Source organism: Felis catus, chromosome D1 (genome assembly GCF_018350175.1).
Source record: "Felis catus isolate Fca126 chromosome D1, F.catus_Fca126_mat1.0, whole genome shotgun sequence".
Classification (NCBI taxonomy): domain Eukaryota; kingdom Metazoa; phylum Chordata; class Mammalia; order Carnivora; family Felidae; genus Felis; species Felis catus.
The window spans coordinates 8,678,790-8,691,445 of NC_058377.1; the positions used below are offsets into that span (position 1 = coordinate 8,678,790).

The following is a 12,656-nucleotide window of genomic DNA, read 5'->3' on the forward strand; positions in this document are numbered from 1 at the left end:
CCACAGAAGCGCGAGACAGTGATACAGTCATGAAGAGGTGTCTTGGAAGAGGAAGAGCTGAAGAAATTACTTGTCAAATATCACGGGAGAGGAAACCATCATGGGGCCGTTCACTCAGTCGCTGAGGAGGTAGTTCGTGTGTGTCTCTTAAAATGTTAGGGTTACCTCATTGTATTGTGACCCGGTGGTCCTATATATATTTTAAGTCCAACTTGTCAATATGGCATAAAATACCCTTTAATATCTAGTGTGGTGTCTTCTCACCAGCCTCCTTCTCCTCTTGGCATCCACTGCCGCACCCCCATGAGGTCCCCACATCTCCTGTAACTTCCTTCCACAGGCGTCGACTTGCCTGACCACCTTGGGCCCACAGAGAATGTTATACATTTTGCGATACCATTTCCAATTTCTGAGGCAAAGTATACTCAACGCTCTCGTGTGTTACAAACACAGGCTAAAGATGAAATTTTGTAAAGCGAAGTGCGGGGGGGGGGGAGAAAGGAGGGGTTTTGGTTAAACATGATAGACTGAACAAAAGAAACGACTTAGGTCTTTTCTCCTGAAAACTCATTAGTCATTTAAGTGCCTATTGGGAGAAGATAAAAAGAAGTGAAATAGTTTCTGCCCTCGAGCTCCAGAAAGATTCAGGCATGCAGTCTTCAGCAACGTTTGAAGGCAGGGGTGTAGGGTTGGGCCAGACACAGGAAAGTGGTAGAAAGGAGCAGCTGGTACCCTCAACATCTGCTCCCCCAGCCTAGGACCCCTCCCTCACCTCTGCAGAAGGCTGGGGCGGAACTCACCCTCCGGAGAAACCGAACTTCACAGGGGGAGGCCTAGCCGAATACTGAAAAAGGCATGTTTGGCGGGTATCAAATTCAAGTCTTAATAAGAATTAGTGGGCTCTCCCAGAATCCTTAGAGGCAAGCTTATATTCTACCCTCTAGACCACAGACTGGAGGATTTCTTTTATGTGAAACTGACGGCCCTAAGCTAAGGACTTTTACATGCTGATATGTGGAGGAGGCTGCCCAAAGAAAGGGCTGCATCCCTACTCAAGTAATCGATATCTACGCCCATCCGTTGATGATCCTGCCCCTGCGTGAAGGGCTGCCGATCAGCTATTTCTTTTCTTTCCTTCCCTACACCCCCCAACCTGAGCTGTAGAAATTATTCTTCACTGGGTAAGTCTTTAAAGTGAAAGAATATTAATTTTAGCGCTGACCAAAGCCTGGGCCCTGGGGCATCGCTCAGCCTCTCTCACCTCCTGAAGGGGTTTGGTGAAGAAACATCACGTACCAACCCTCTGCCTCTGGACAGGCTGCTTCCAACCTTGTTAGCTGAAAAGAGCTCAGGCTTCAGGAGACTCTAACAGATGATTTGCCTTTGAGGTATAGATCATTCTCATCAAAATTAGTATCCCAAGTTGCCTTGTTTGTGCTCTAAGAGTTTCCAGTAGGTAATTTACTTACAGTAAACGATCTGCTCCCTCTGCAGACCTGGAATCAGCCGGTGCAAGAAAACTCCTAACGTGAACAGCCTCATGTTCCTCTTAGAAAAGGGACAAAGAGAACATTCTCCTTTTCCATTACTCAGGGAGAAAACAAGCAACAGACAGCAGAGGCTGTAGCGATGACAGTGGAGCCTGGTGACAGGCCAACCTATGGCAGGGCCCCCGGCTGCTGATGAGGGGACAGTGGCAGATGCGGTCTCTATGGAACCGGTGGCAGCTTAGGTGACAGGCAGTGACACGGCATCTTCTCATGGTGAATCCAGCAGCGACAGGGGCTGAGGTGGCCGCGGCCCAAGGACGACGGACCTTGATGGTGTGGGACACGCAGCAGCTATTGGCAAAAGGCTGTGACACAGCTGCTGTGACAGTTGCTGTGACTGTAAGAACTGGAAAGAGGAGAGGAATTCTTCCCAATGAGCAATGAGATCTATTTTCCTAATTCACAAGGGGGACGCTGCTGCCCGTAGAGCTCAAGGCCACCGTCAGTTTGTGGGGAGAGCTGATTCTTACGGCTGTGAGCTGTGGACTCAGCTCTTCACAAACTTCCAGGTAAACAGTCTGCTCGGCTCAACGGTGTTTCTGGTAAACACCGTCTTATGTGGCCCAGGAACCCAGAAAAGGAGGAGGGTCGGGTGACTGGTTGCAACAGACAGGAGCTGCAGGTCTCCGTGTGAACTGAGTGGCAGTGTGACCCCAGTGGGAAGCCCCAGCCTTTGAGTTCCCTTTCTTGGTGACTGTGGAGGACAGTTCCCCGTCCCGCCCTCTCATGGGTGCACCGGCGTTGCTGTCCGCTCGGGGCCAGGCACGGAGAACCAGGGGGGCTGCTGATGGGGGTGAAGATTCCGTGTGAGCAGGGGCTACAGACTCAGGAGCGGCTGGCCTCTTCCACGTTCTCTAACACCGTGACTGTCTTCTGTGTTGCTGACCAATTCCCCAGTGAATGGCCGTGAACCGGGTCTAGCCAGACAAGAAAGTTCTTGTTCTTTCAATCACCCAAGGCTCCAAATCTTCAGAACTTATTCCCTGGCTCTTCCCACACACGGTGCCCATCTGTCACACACGAGCGCGCAACCACCATATTCTGGCTCTAGAAAAACTGCTTAACTCCAATCTTAATCCTAATCCTTTTTACATTTTTGTCAGTGTCAGCTGGGCCTTCAGCAAGGCTTACCTAGTCCTGTTCTTGAGAATGAAATTTTTAAAGTTGAAAATATAAATCAAGCTTGTATATTAAGAGGATATACACACACGTTTTGATTTACAATGAAAGTGGAGGCAGGATAGAGCGATGGAACCTTGCATCCGGGGAGGTAAGGGCCAATGTGGCCTGTGCCGTACGTTTTTGACCTAAGATACAATCCGGAGAGGGAGAAAAGCCTGTCAGGAAATAGTGGAGTCACAGTGAGCCAGGCTGGGGGGCCCTTCAGAAAAGAAAAGAGCCAGGGTCCAGGCAGCTGATAACCCTGGGTCATTAGTTTAGAGCCACCCCCTGTCCAGACAGCCCCACAGACAAGCCCTGATCTCCTCTCTCAGGAGCAGGTATCACTCTCTTCTCTTGCCTACTCTCCTCCAAACATTGCCACTCCTCTCCCACTGCACATCAGCCAACACAGTCCCAGAATGAACGTTCAGGACCCAAGGCTGAGATGTGATAAGCCTCCTTAGATGCCATATGCCGGCTTGGAGAGGGGGACAGAATAGGCAGAACTGAGCATTGACCTCCTCCTCATTGCCACAATTTTTAGCTTATCCCACATTTGAGAACATTCCCCAACAGGAAATAAAAATGGATATGCAACCAAAGTGTCTTTTCAATCAGAAAAAAAGCATTTTGCCACTGTAAAGGTGGCATATCCCCTCCCAAGGTGAGATGGAAAAGAACCAACTGGAAGTTTCCTTATGCACTGGGCTGGAGTGGATGGATAGCCCTGTTACTTGTGGAGGTCACAGCTGTGGTTTGGACAGTGTTATGGCCCTGCTAATCTTTTGTTCTGAGCTCTGACCTGTTAGGTTTTAGGTCGCTTGTTGTTGTTGTTGTTGTTGTTGTTGTTGTTATGGAGCATGGTTTGTGTCCTCCTTCCCCCTTCCATCTACTTCCCGATATGAGGGTTTGGGGAGGTAGGGCCTTCGGGAGGTGATTGCAATTAGATGCGGTCATTGGTGTGGAGCCCTCGTGAGCGGGACTGGCGCCGTTATACAGGTCAGGAGAGATCTTGCCTCCTCTGCCGGGTCGGCCATGAGACGACACGGTGAGAAGGCAGCTGTGGGCAACCCAGAAAGGGGCTCCCTCCAGAGCCATGCCGACGCCCTGATGCTGTCTCCCGAGCTGTGAGAAATGAATGCATACTGTTCCTGTGCCACCCGTGTGTGCTATTCCGTTAGAGCAGCCTGGACTAGACGTCGTTAGAGGCGGTGATTCGATGAGACTGGTGACTGGGCTCAGGAGGTAAGACTTGGAACACAGGCCTTACGAGACCCACATGCAGGACGTTGGCTTCGTTGACACAGAACTCCCCAAAGGGAAACAACAAAGAGATAAAATGCATTTAAATCTGGACAGCTTATAGGACCATTAATTCAGGCCATAGGTATTTTATTTATTTATTTATTTATTTATTTATTTATTTATATTTTAAAATGTTTATTTGTTCATTAACTTTTTAAAGTTTATTTATTTATTTTGAGAGAGAGACAGAGAGAGCGAGCAGGGGAGGGGCAGAGAGAGAGGGCGACAGAATTCCAAGCAGGCTCCGCACTGTCAGCACAGAGACCGCTGCAGGGCTCCAAGTCAGAAACCAAGAGTTCATGACCTGAGTGGAAACCAAGAGTCCGACCCTTAACCTCTGAGCCACCCGGTGCCCCATCCCCCCCTTGTTTTTTTTTTTTTTACTGTAGGAACAGCCTTTATTGTTTGCGACGGGAAGTGAAAGAGGAGGGAACACGACAGCTCTGGCTCCAGAGGCGGCTCCTTGGACCCTTTCTCTGTCTTGGGAGAGCTATTTATTTTTGAGAGAGAAAGAGAGAGAGAGAGAGAGAGAGAGCACCAGGAGAGGGGCAGAGAGAGAGAGGGAGACACAGAATCGCAAGCAGGCTCTAGGCTCCGAGCTGTCAGCACAGAGCTGGACGCAGGGCTCAAACTCACGAACCATGAGATCATGACCTGAGCCGAAGTGGGATGCTTAACCGACTGAGCTGCCTAGGCACCCCAGGACATGGCTACTTTAAAATGCGTATATACCTTTTCTGCTATATATTACTTTTGAAGTAAGACTGATGACATACGAGACATACAAAAGCAACAGGAAAACAAACAAAGAGGACAAATAAATGCAAGAAAATGTGAATTACATATTTGCAAACGTTGTACCCTAACAAATACGGCCTGTAAAGAGCTCTTCATTTTCTATCCCAAATATATTCCAAAGAAGTGAATCTGCCATCTGCCAGAGAATTGAGGAACACGGAGGCTGGAGATGACACTCCTTCGGGCCTCCTTTGGAAGCTCCACTGCATTTTCCCCATATTGCACTTTTTAGTGGCAGTTCAAAAAACAAGTGCTATAAATTGGGAAATAGTGTTGAAATCTCTCAGTGGCTAAATGTCTAACAGTAGATCTCAGGGCTTTTAGGACTTTAAAGTCTCTCTGTCCTGTTTGACTTTTAGTTTAGTTTAATACACAGGCTGTTAAAAAAATATTACTTAGCTGTATTCTTTGCTGATTGGTTGGTTTTGAGAAAGCATACGCATGTGCGTGTGCAAGTGGAGGAGGGACAGAGGAAGATGAAGAGAATCCCAAGCAGGTTCCATGCTCAGTGCAGAGCCCCATGTGGGGCCTGATCCCAAGACCCTGGGATCACGACCTAAGCTGAAAGCAGGAGTCAGATACTCAACCGACTGAGCCACCCAGGCACCCCTGATACATAGGTCATTTTAATGGAAATTGGTACCAACATGTAAATAGGTCACAAATGCAGAGTTACACAATATAGTCAAAATACATGTTTTGAAACATTTCTATACTCGGTGGCAGTAATGATGACATGTGGTCCAAACGAGTCTTAAAGCTTGAACTTTATATAGAGATTTGACTATAAATGCTTAGACTGTATACACAACTACAAAAAATACAAAAAAGTTCTCCCAAAGAGGCAAAATGGTCAATTGCACAGCAAACCATCTGATGTATGTACACATTGAAAAGGAGAAACTTTGATATCAGTTCCTGTCTCCTATGGCCCTTGACAAACAGTCTCTTGGATGATGTAATGGTTCTCCCTATACAATTTTAGGAAAATATTTCTATTAACTTTGGAAAGAAATATACTATTTTGTACATAGAGCTGCACAAAGAAATGAAGATCTCTGGTATAAATGAAGGTAAATATAAATTTCTATTTTTCCTTAGCTTAGCTGCTCTAAAAGATAACTGATTACCTAAAACAAAGATCAGTTGTATCAATATGTTTTGTTTTTATAGCATATAGTAGAAAGGACGGATGGGTAGAAGTGGAAATATATTGTTGTAAGGCTCTTAAACAATATACAAAGTACTATAATATTATTTGAAGGTGGACTGTGATGAGTTAAAGATGTATATTTAAATCCTAGGGTAAGCACTAAAATTTTTTGAAAATGAGGTAAAAAATAGTAAGTCTACAGTATATATAAAATGGAACCAAAAAAAACAAAAAAACAAAAAAACTCAAGCAAAACACTCCAATAATCCAAAAGGAGGCAGAAAGAGATGGAGTGAACAAAACAACTATAAAATGGTAAATTTTAATCCCATCTCATAACTACATTAAATGCAAACGTCTAAACACACTAGTTAAATCACAAAAAATTGTTTGGATAAATGAAAAGATTCGATAGAAAAACAGTACCCAAGAATATACTGTCACAAAAAACTCACCTTAAATATAAAGACAAAGGTTAAAAAATTAAATCTAGGGGCGCCTGGGTGGCGCAGTCGGTTAAGCGTCCGACTTCAGTCAGGTCACGATCTCGCGGTCTGTGAGTTCGAGCCCCGCGTCGGGCTCTGGGCTGATGGCTCGGAGCCTGGAGCCTGTTTCCGATTCTGTGTCTCCCTGTCTCTCTGCCCCTCCCCCGTTCATGCTCTGTCTCTCTCTGTCCCAAAAATAAATAAAAACGCTGAAAAAAAAAATTAAATCTAGCTCAATCCACTATGTATTAGGGCAGACAAAAATCCAGCGCTGGTCAGGTATTACTGCCATCCCTTCTCCACCCACAGTGAGATTGCACACAAATGTAGGAACCTGTAGGTAAACAGGAGGCCTGGCCCTGAGTCTACACAGTTGCCACAGGTACATGTGTTCCTTCTACCACTTACCACATGACGCCATTTTCAGTCCCTCCTCAGGTGTCTCCAAGCATCAGCCAGGTAGACAGACATCCTTTATGATGAACTTCTCTACTAACCAGACTTACCTACAGAGTAGCCTACCTTTACTCTTGGGACTGTAGCACTTGGTGATGTTGGTAACACCCATCTGAGGTCGTAGCCCTCTAAGGCACTGTGTGGGAGCCACTCAAGGCCCCACTGTTTGTGGGGTCTGATAGTTTCCCACCCTTCCCAATCTTGGGACTCTCCTTCTTTCCTCAGATTAGATCCCTCCCTTCTCTTGAATGATTCAGCCCTATCCTCCAATTAGGCTACATTAAAAAATAAAAACATCTTAGCTCTTCCACGGTGACCAAGAAGCCCTAGACTTTTGCTTACAAAGCTCTGGATTTTCTCTGTAAAGGAGGCTGTGATGTGGTGAGGAAGTACCTGTTTATAGGCTAGACTTACATTCACCCATAAATAACAGGAAGACCACCTACAGCCACTTGAAAGATAAAAGCTTATTTTTCTCTCTTAACAAGAAGTACCGGCTTAGGTTCTCTAGGTCACTGCTGTCAGGGTTGATGTATCTGATTCTCCTGACCTTTCTCTCACAGTTACAAGATGACACTGTGGCTCTAGACATCAATTCTGCATTCAAGGAAGAAAGAAAGGGAGAGAGGCAAATAGGCAACATTGATCTCAACTGTTTTCCTTTTTTTAGGAAAGCAGAATCTTTCTCAGCACCCCTCTCTCTCTACCAGCACGCTCCCCTTGTGTCCCAGGGCCATCTCTCGATGCAAGGAAAGATGGAGAAGTATCTTGCTTTTCAGGCTGTAGAGTTAAGGGTACAAATGGACAAGAGGGTTGGGAATAGCTTTTTAGTAGCCATTTAGCATTATCGTCCATCACCCCCCATCTTTCCTCCTGAGTAGGAAACAAGGCCGAGTTATTTCTCAAACACAACGTTCCAGTATTGGTGCCACAAATGGTTACTACAGAACTGTGAGGTCCAGCACTGCCCAGAGGCCCCACGGTACTCCAGTAGGTCTCATAAAGGAAAGAACAGAACATATTGTGCATCAGACACCGGGGGCAAATGGCCAGAAGAGAACAAGGGTTGGAAGAGTTGGGAGTGAAACGGGGCAGAAACACGGAGACACTGAGACAGAGAAGCACACAGAAAGCAACAGCCTGAGGGCCAATGTCTGAGGGAAAGAAATGCCAGATGCCATGTTGTGGCTGGGGCATCAGACCGCTGACTGTCTACATCTACACTGATGGAATGAAGGAATTCTGCAGGCCACATCAAACTCATCTGTCACTGTCATTTTGATCTTATCATACACCTGTACTGCAGTGGGAGAACATGAATGAATTTACACATTACACAATGAAATCTGACATCAGTAAAGTTATACCTGACATGTATAGTTTGTTTATAAACTTTAAAAGATACTTTGACATAAATAGGAGCAATCCGATAGTTGAGAGGTCACTAAGAGTAAAAACACAGAAGCCAAAGAAATTTAGGTAAATTCTCCATTCAATCCTGCATCCCAATTCCATAGATTTCAATTCTGTTTATGCTACAAATCCCTTTTCTTTTTTTTTTTAATTTTTTTTTCAACGTTTATTTATTTTTGGGACAGAGAGAGACAGAGCATGAACGTGGGAGGGGCAGAGAGAGAGGGAGAAACAGAATCAGAAACAGGCTCCATCAGCCCAGAGCCCGACGCGGGGCTCGAACTCACGGACCATGAGATCGTGACCTGGCTGAAGTCGGGTGCTTACCGACTGTGCCACCCAGGCGCCCCTCTTTTTTTTTTTTAATGTTTATTAACTTTGAGGGGAGAGAGAGAATGCACATGTGAGCATGGGGGAGGGGCAGAGAGACAGAATCCCAAGCAGGCTCCACGCTGTGAGTGCAGAGTCTGACACGGGGATGGATCTCATGAACTGTGAGATCATGACCTGGGCCAAAACCAAGAGTCGGATGCTGAACTGACTGAGGCACCCAGGCGCTCCTAAATTCCTTTCCTTCACATATGCCCAAATCACTGGGAATTGCACCTGTGCACATGTGAACACACACCACAGAACCTGCTTTCTTACTCCCTTTGCTCTTACCAACTAATTTGTCAATTCAACAAATATGTATAGAGCACCTACTCTCTCCTCATACCTGGCTACTTCCCACACTTTAGAACTTAAGGGAGTCATGATGAGAATTACAGGTGGTGGTTTGGGCTGAGGAGATATAAGAGAAAACACATCCACTCTGGACAGATCTGCAGAAACGTCTCTCCCCCACCCCCCTGAGGTTCTGGAAGCAGAGATCGGTAATAAATCAGGAGGATCAATTACACGTCTAGTTCTGCTGCTATCATGCTGGGTATGTCACAAGACTGCTCTCCATTTCACTGCCTTTTCACGAAGACAAAACTGGTATTATTCCTTTCCTTTCATCTCTCGTGTCCAACTACCTACCAGATCTGTCACACAGATAAATGGGATATTGCTGGTCACATTTCTCTGGGAAAAAGCAAAACCAAACTATACATGAAAAACATTTTTCTTCAATAGAGCTTTTATGTTTACCTCACATGGGTCAGCTCAGAAGGAGGGGTGTGCAACTGTCTTGAGAGCATTAGAGAACACTGTCACCCACATTTGCACAGCTGCCTTTTCTATTTATAGATGTTCACCAGAACACATATTTGCTTCCTTGTCTGATACCTCATTCTATGTCACATCCATGTATGATCTTATCATCCCTTGTAAATTTCCTTTTTTTACCATCATCACATTCATTCATATATACCAGATTTGAGGAGTACTTACAATTTGCCAGGCACTCATTGTTCTAGGCACTGAGGACACAAAAGTGAATGAGACCAAATTCCACGTGCTTTTCAATCTTACATCCTAATAGGAGAGATACACAATGAACACACACACACACACACACACACACACACACACACACGCAGTGTCAGAGAATAATAAGAAGTGGAAAGAAATAAAGCAAGCCAAGAAGGTTGAGAGAAAGAGATGGGGAGGGAACACTGCTTTAGTAGTTTAATTTAGCAGTAAGGAAAGTCCTCTCTGAAAAGTCAACGTTTGAATAGAGATACGTGTGAACTGAACTGAAGAAGAGAACTATCATGATATCTAGATGAGTAAGATCTGAAGCAGGGGGACACCAATGCCAAGGCCCTAAAGTGGGAATGTACTGAGCAAACTCAAGAAATATCAAGAAGAGTAGGAAGGAAGGTGAGCAGAGAGGCCGATGAAGACCAGATCACGTGGAGCCTTATCGCCACGGTGAGGGTTTTACCCTGAGGGTTTTACCCTAAGTGTGAAAGGATACAAACAAGGAAATAACATAATCGTTTTAAAAGGTTCTCTCTGACTGCCATACAAAGAATAGAACAAGAGAGGAATGAAAGAGATCAGTTGGGAATCTATTAGCATGACCCAGAGGATAGAAAATGGTGGCTGGTACGAAGACAGTAGAGATGAAGGTGGTGGGAGGTGGTGAAATTGTGCTATGGGTTAAAAGTAAATCCAGCAGGATTTTCTGTTAACTTGAATGAGGAGTATGAAGGAAAGAAAAGCTATGGACAATTCCAAGATTTGTGGCCCGATCAGCTGAATGAATGGGTTCCATGTGGTAAAAGCGTGAACACTGAGGAAGAGGTGGGTTATGTGAAGTGGTGAAGGGGATTCGTGGTTCAGTCTGGGGCGTGTTTGGGGCGTTTTAGAAAAATGAGTGAGGCTGAAAATATGAATTTGGGAGCCATAAATGAATTTAGGGGTTATAAATTTCAGAGTTCTACCAAAGAACTGGAAATCAATTGAAGAAATGTTTTTTTTTTAAGTTTATTTATTTTGAAAGGGATGGGGAGAGAAAGAGAGGGGCAGAAAGAGAGAGGGGAGAGAGAGAATCTCAAGCAGGCTCCACATTCTTAGTGCAGAGCCTGATGAGGGGTTTGATCTCACAAACCTGTGAGATCATGACCTGAGCCGAAACCAAGAGTTGGATGCTCAACCAACTGAGCCATCCGGGTGCCCCAATCGAAGAAATGTTTATAAAAGGAAGATGTGATTGATGGTATCAAATACTTTGGAGGAGGTGAGTAAGACTGACTGAAAGCTGACTGTTGGATTTAGCCATTTGAAGGTCAGTGGGGACCTTGATCTGAATGGATTCAGTATATTACTGGGATCAAAATCCTCAGAGTTTTTTTTAATGTTTTTATTTTATATTTGAGAGAGAGAGAGAGAGAGAGAGAGAGAGAGCTTAAGCGGGGTAGAGACAGGGAGAGAATCTGAAGCAGGCTCCAGGCTCCGAGCTATGAGCTGTCAGCACAGAGCCCGACGTGATGCTCGAACTCGCAAGCTGTGAGATCATGACCTGAGCTGAAGTCGGACACTCAACCTACTGAGCCAATCAAGCACCCTCAAATCCTCAGAGTTTTGGTTAGACATTTATTATATGAAGACCTGTTAAATCAGTCTTTCTAGTTGGATTGTAAATTTCATGAATGTAAGGATGATGTCTGTTAGTCACCATTTTTTTTCCTCCATTGATTGGCCCACTGCCTGGCACAGTTAATGCTTCACAAATATTTGCTCAGATTATTTTAAAGGAACTGAGAGGCACCTGGTAGGCTTGCATGCTGGTAGAGTATGCGACCCTTGATCTCAGGATTGTAAGTTCAAGTCCCACGCTGGGTGTGGAGATTAAAAATAAAATCTGAAAAACAATAAAGGAATTGATTGGTAGAAATTCCACTGAGGTTGTACAGTGTTTGGAGACTTATTGGTGATAATGAAATGGGGAAGGGTAATATATAAAGTCATTAAAGGACCACTCTTTTATTTTGATGAACATTGACTTTACAGCTTAAAATGGTGAATGTGTTTCAAGATTATACTATGAACAAGAGATGCCTGATATGTGGTACCCTGAGATTAAAAATGCATGTTTTAACTATTACTTGATGTATTACGTAAAAAAAAAAATTAACCCTGAGAGAAGTCATGAGGGGCAAGCAGAATTTCTCTTTAGGTTATTTTCCTTGGAGAGAAAAATAGAACATTTCTGTGTTCAGAGAGCCAGGTCTGTGTCTGTGAGTACATTTGTTGTACATGCTTACTTAATTAGGCAACAGTACTGATTTTAGAACAGGTAAGATCTAAGATTGCCCATTTGTTCATATTAGCTCAGATCCTCCCTTTGAATAACTTCCTGGAAACAAATTAAATACCAGGAAAAACTCTGCAATTTTTTTCTCAGATAACTAAGTAACATTTGGTAAATTACTGCTTTAGTGCACAAAATCACTTGTACTATTCCCAAAGCTTGAATGTAGCTTCCCAAAGGTGCCTAATTTGCTCTGAGTAGCCTCATGCCCAATGAAATCATGATTAAAATTAGACAGGCCAACCAGATACAATACCTGAAATATACTTGGGACAAAATAGGGACCATTTGGAGAAATCACAAGACTCCTGCCATGTTAAACATCCTTTTGACAATGATGGCTGATAACAAATGGGCCTCTTGGAAAAAAGTATCTTTGAGGAAAAAAGAAGGAAAATGAAAATTTCCCAGAATTTCACATACTATTAATATACAGTGGGTTGAGGTGCCTGGGTGACTCAGTCAGTTAAGCGTCCGACTTCGGCTCAGGTCATGATCTCACAGTTCATGGGTTCGAGCCCCACACCGGGCTCTGTGCTGACAGCTCAGAGCCTGAGCCTGCTTCAGATTCCGTGTCTCCCTCTCTCTGC

At 44.6% G+C, this 12,656-nt stretch overlaps 1 long non-coding RNA gene across 5 annotated transcripts in view; it reads right to left on the reverse strand.

Moving 5' to 3' along the window:
- The window catches only part of LOC111556556, a 57,341-nt gene that overhangs the window by 11,392 nt on the left and 33,293 nt on the right, over nt 1-12,656 (reverse strand). For 3 of the 5 annotated variants that reach the window (XR_002736049.2, XR_006585892.1, XR_006585893.1), the window contains one exon: nt 11,331-11,616. The exons of 1 other annotated variant lie outside the window; for it this stretch is intronic. This is a non-coding gene — a long non-coding RNA (uncharacterized LOC111556556). Of the gene's footprint in view, nt 1-11,330; nt 11,617-12,322; nt 12,441-12,656 lie in introns of those variants that run through there. One more of the 5 variants, XR_006585891.1, reaches the window with a different exon arrangement.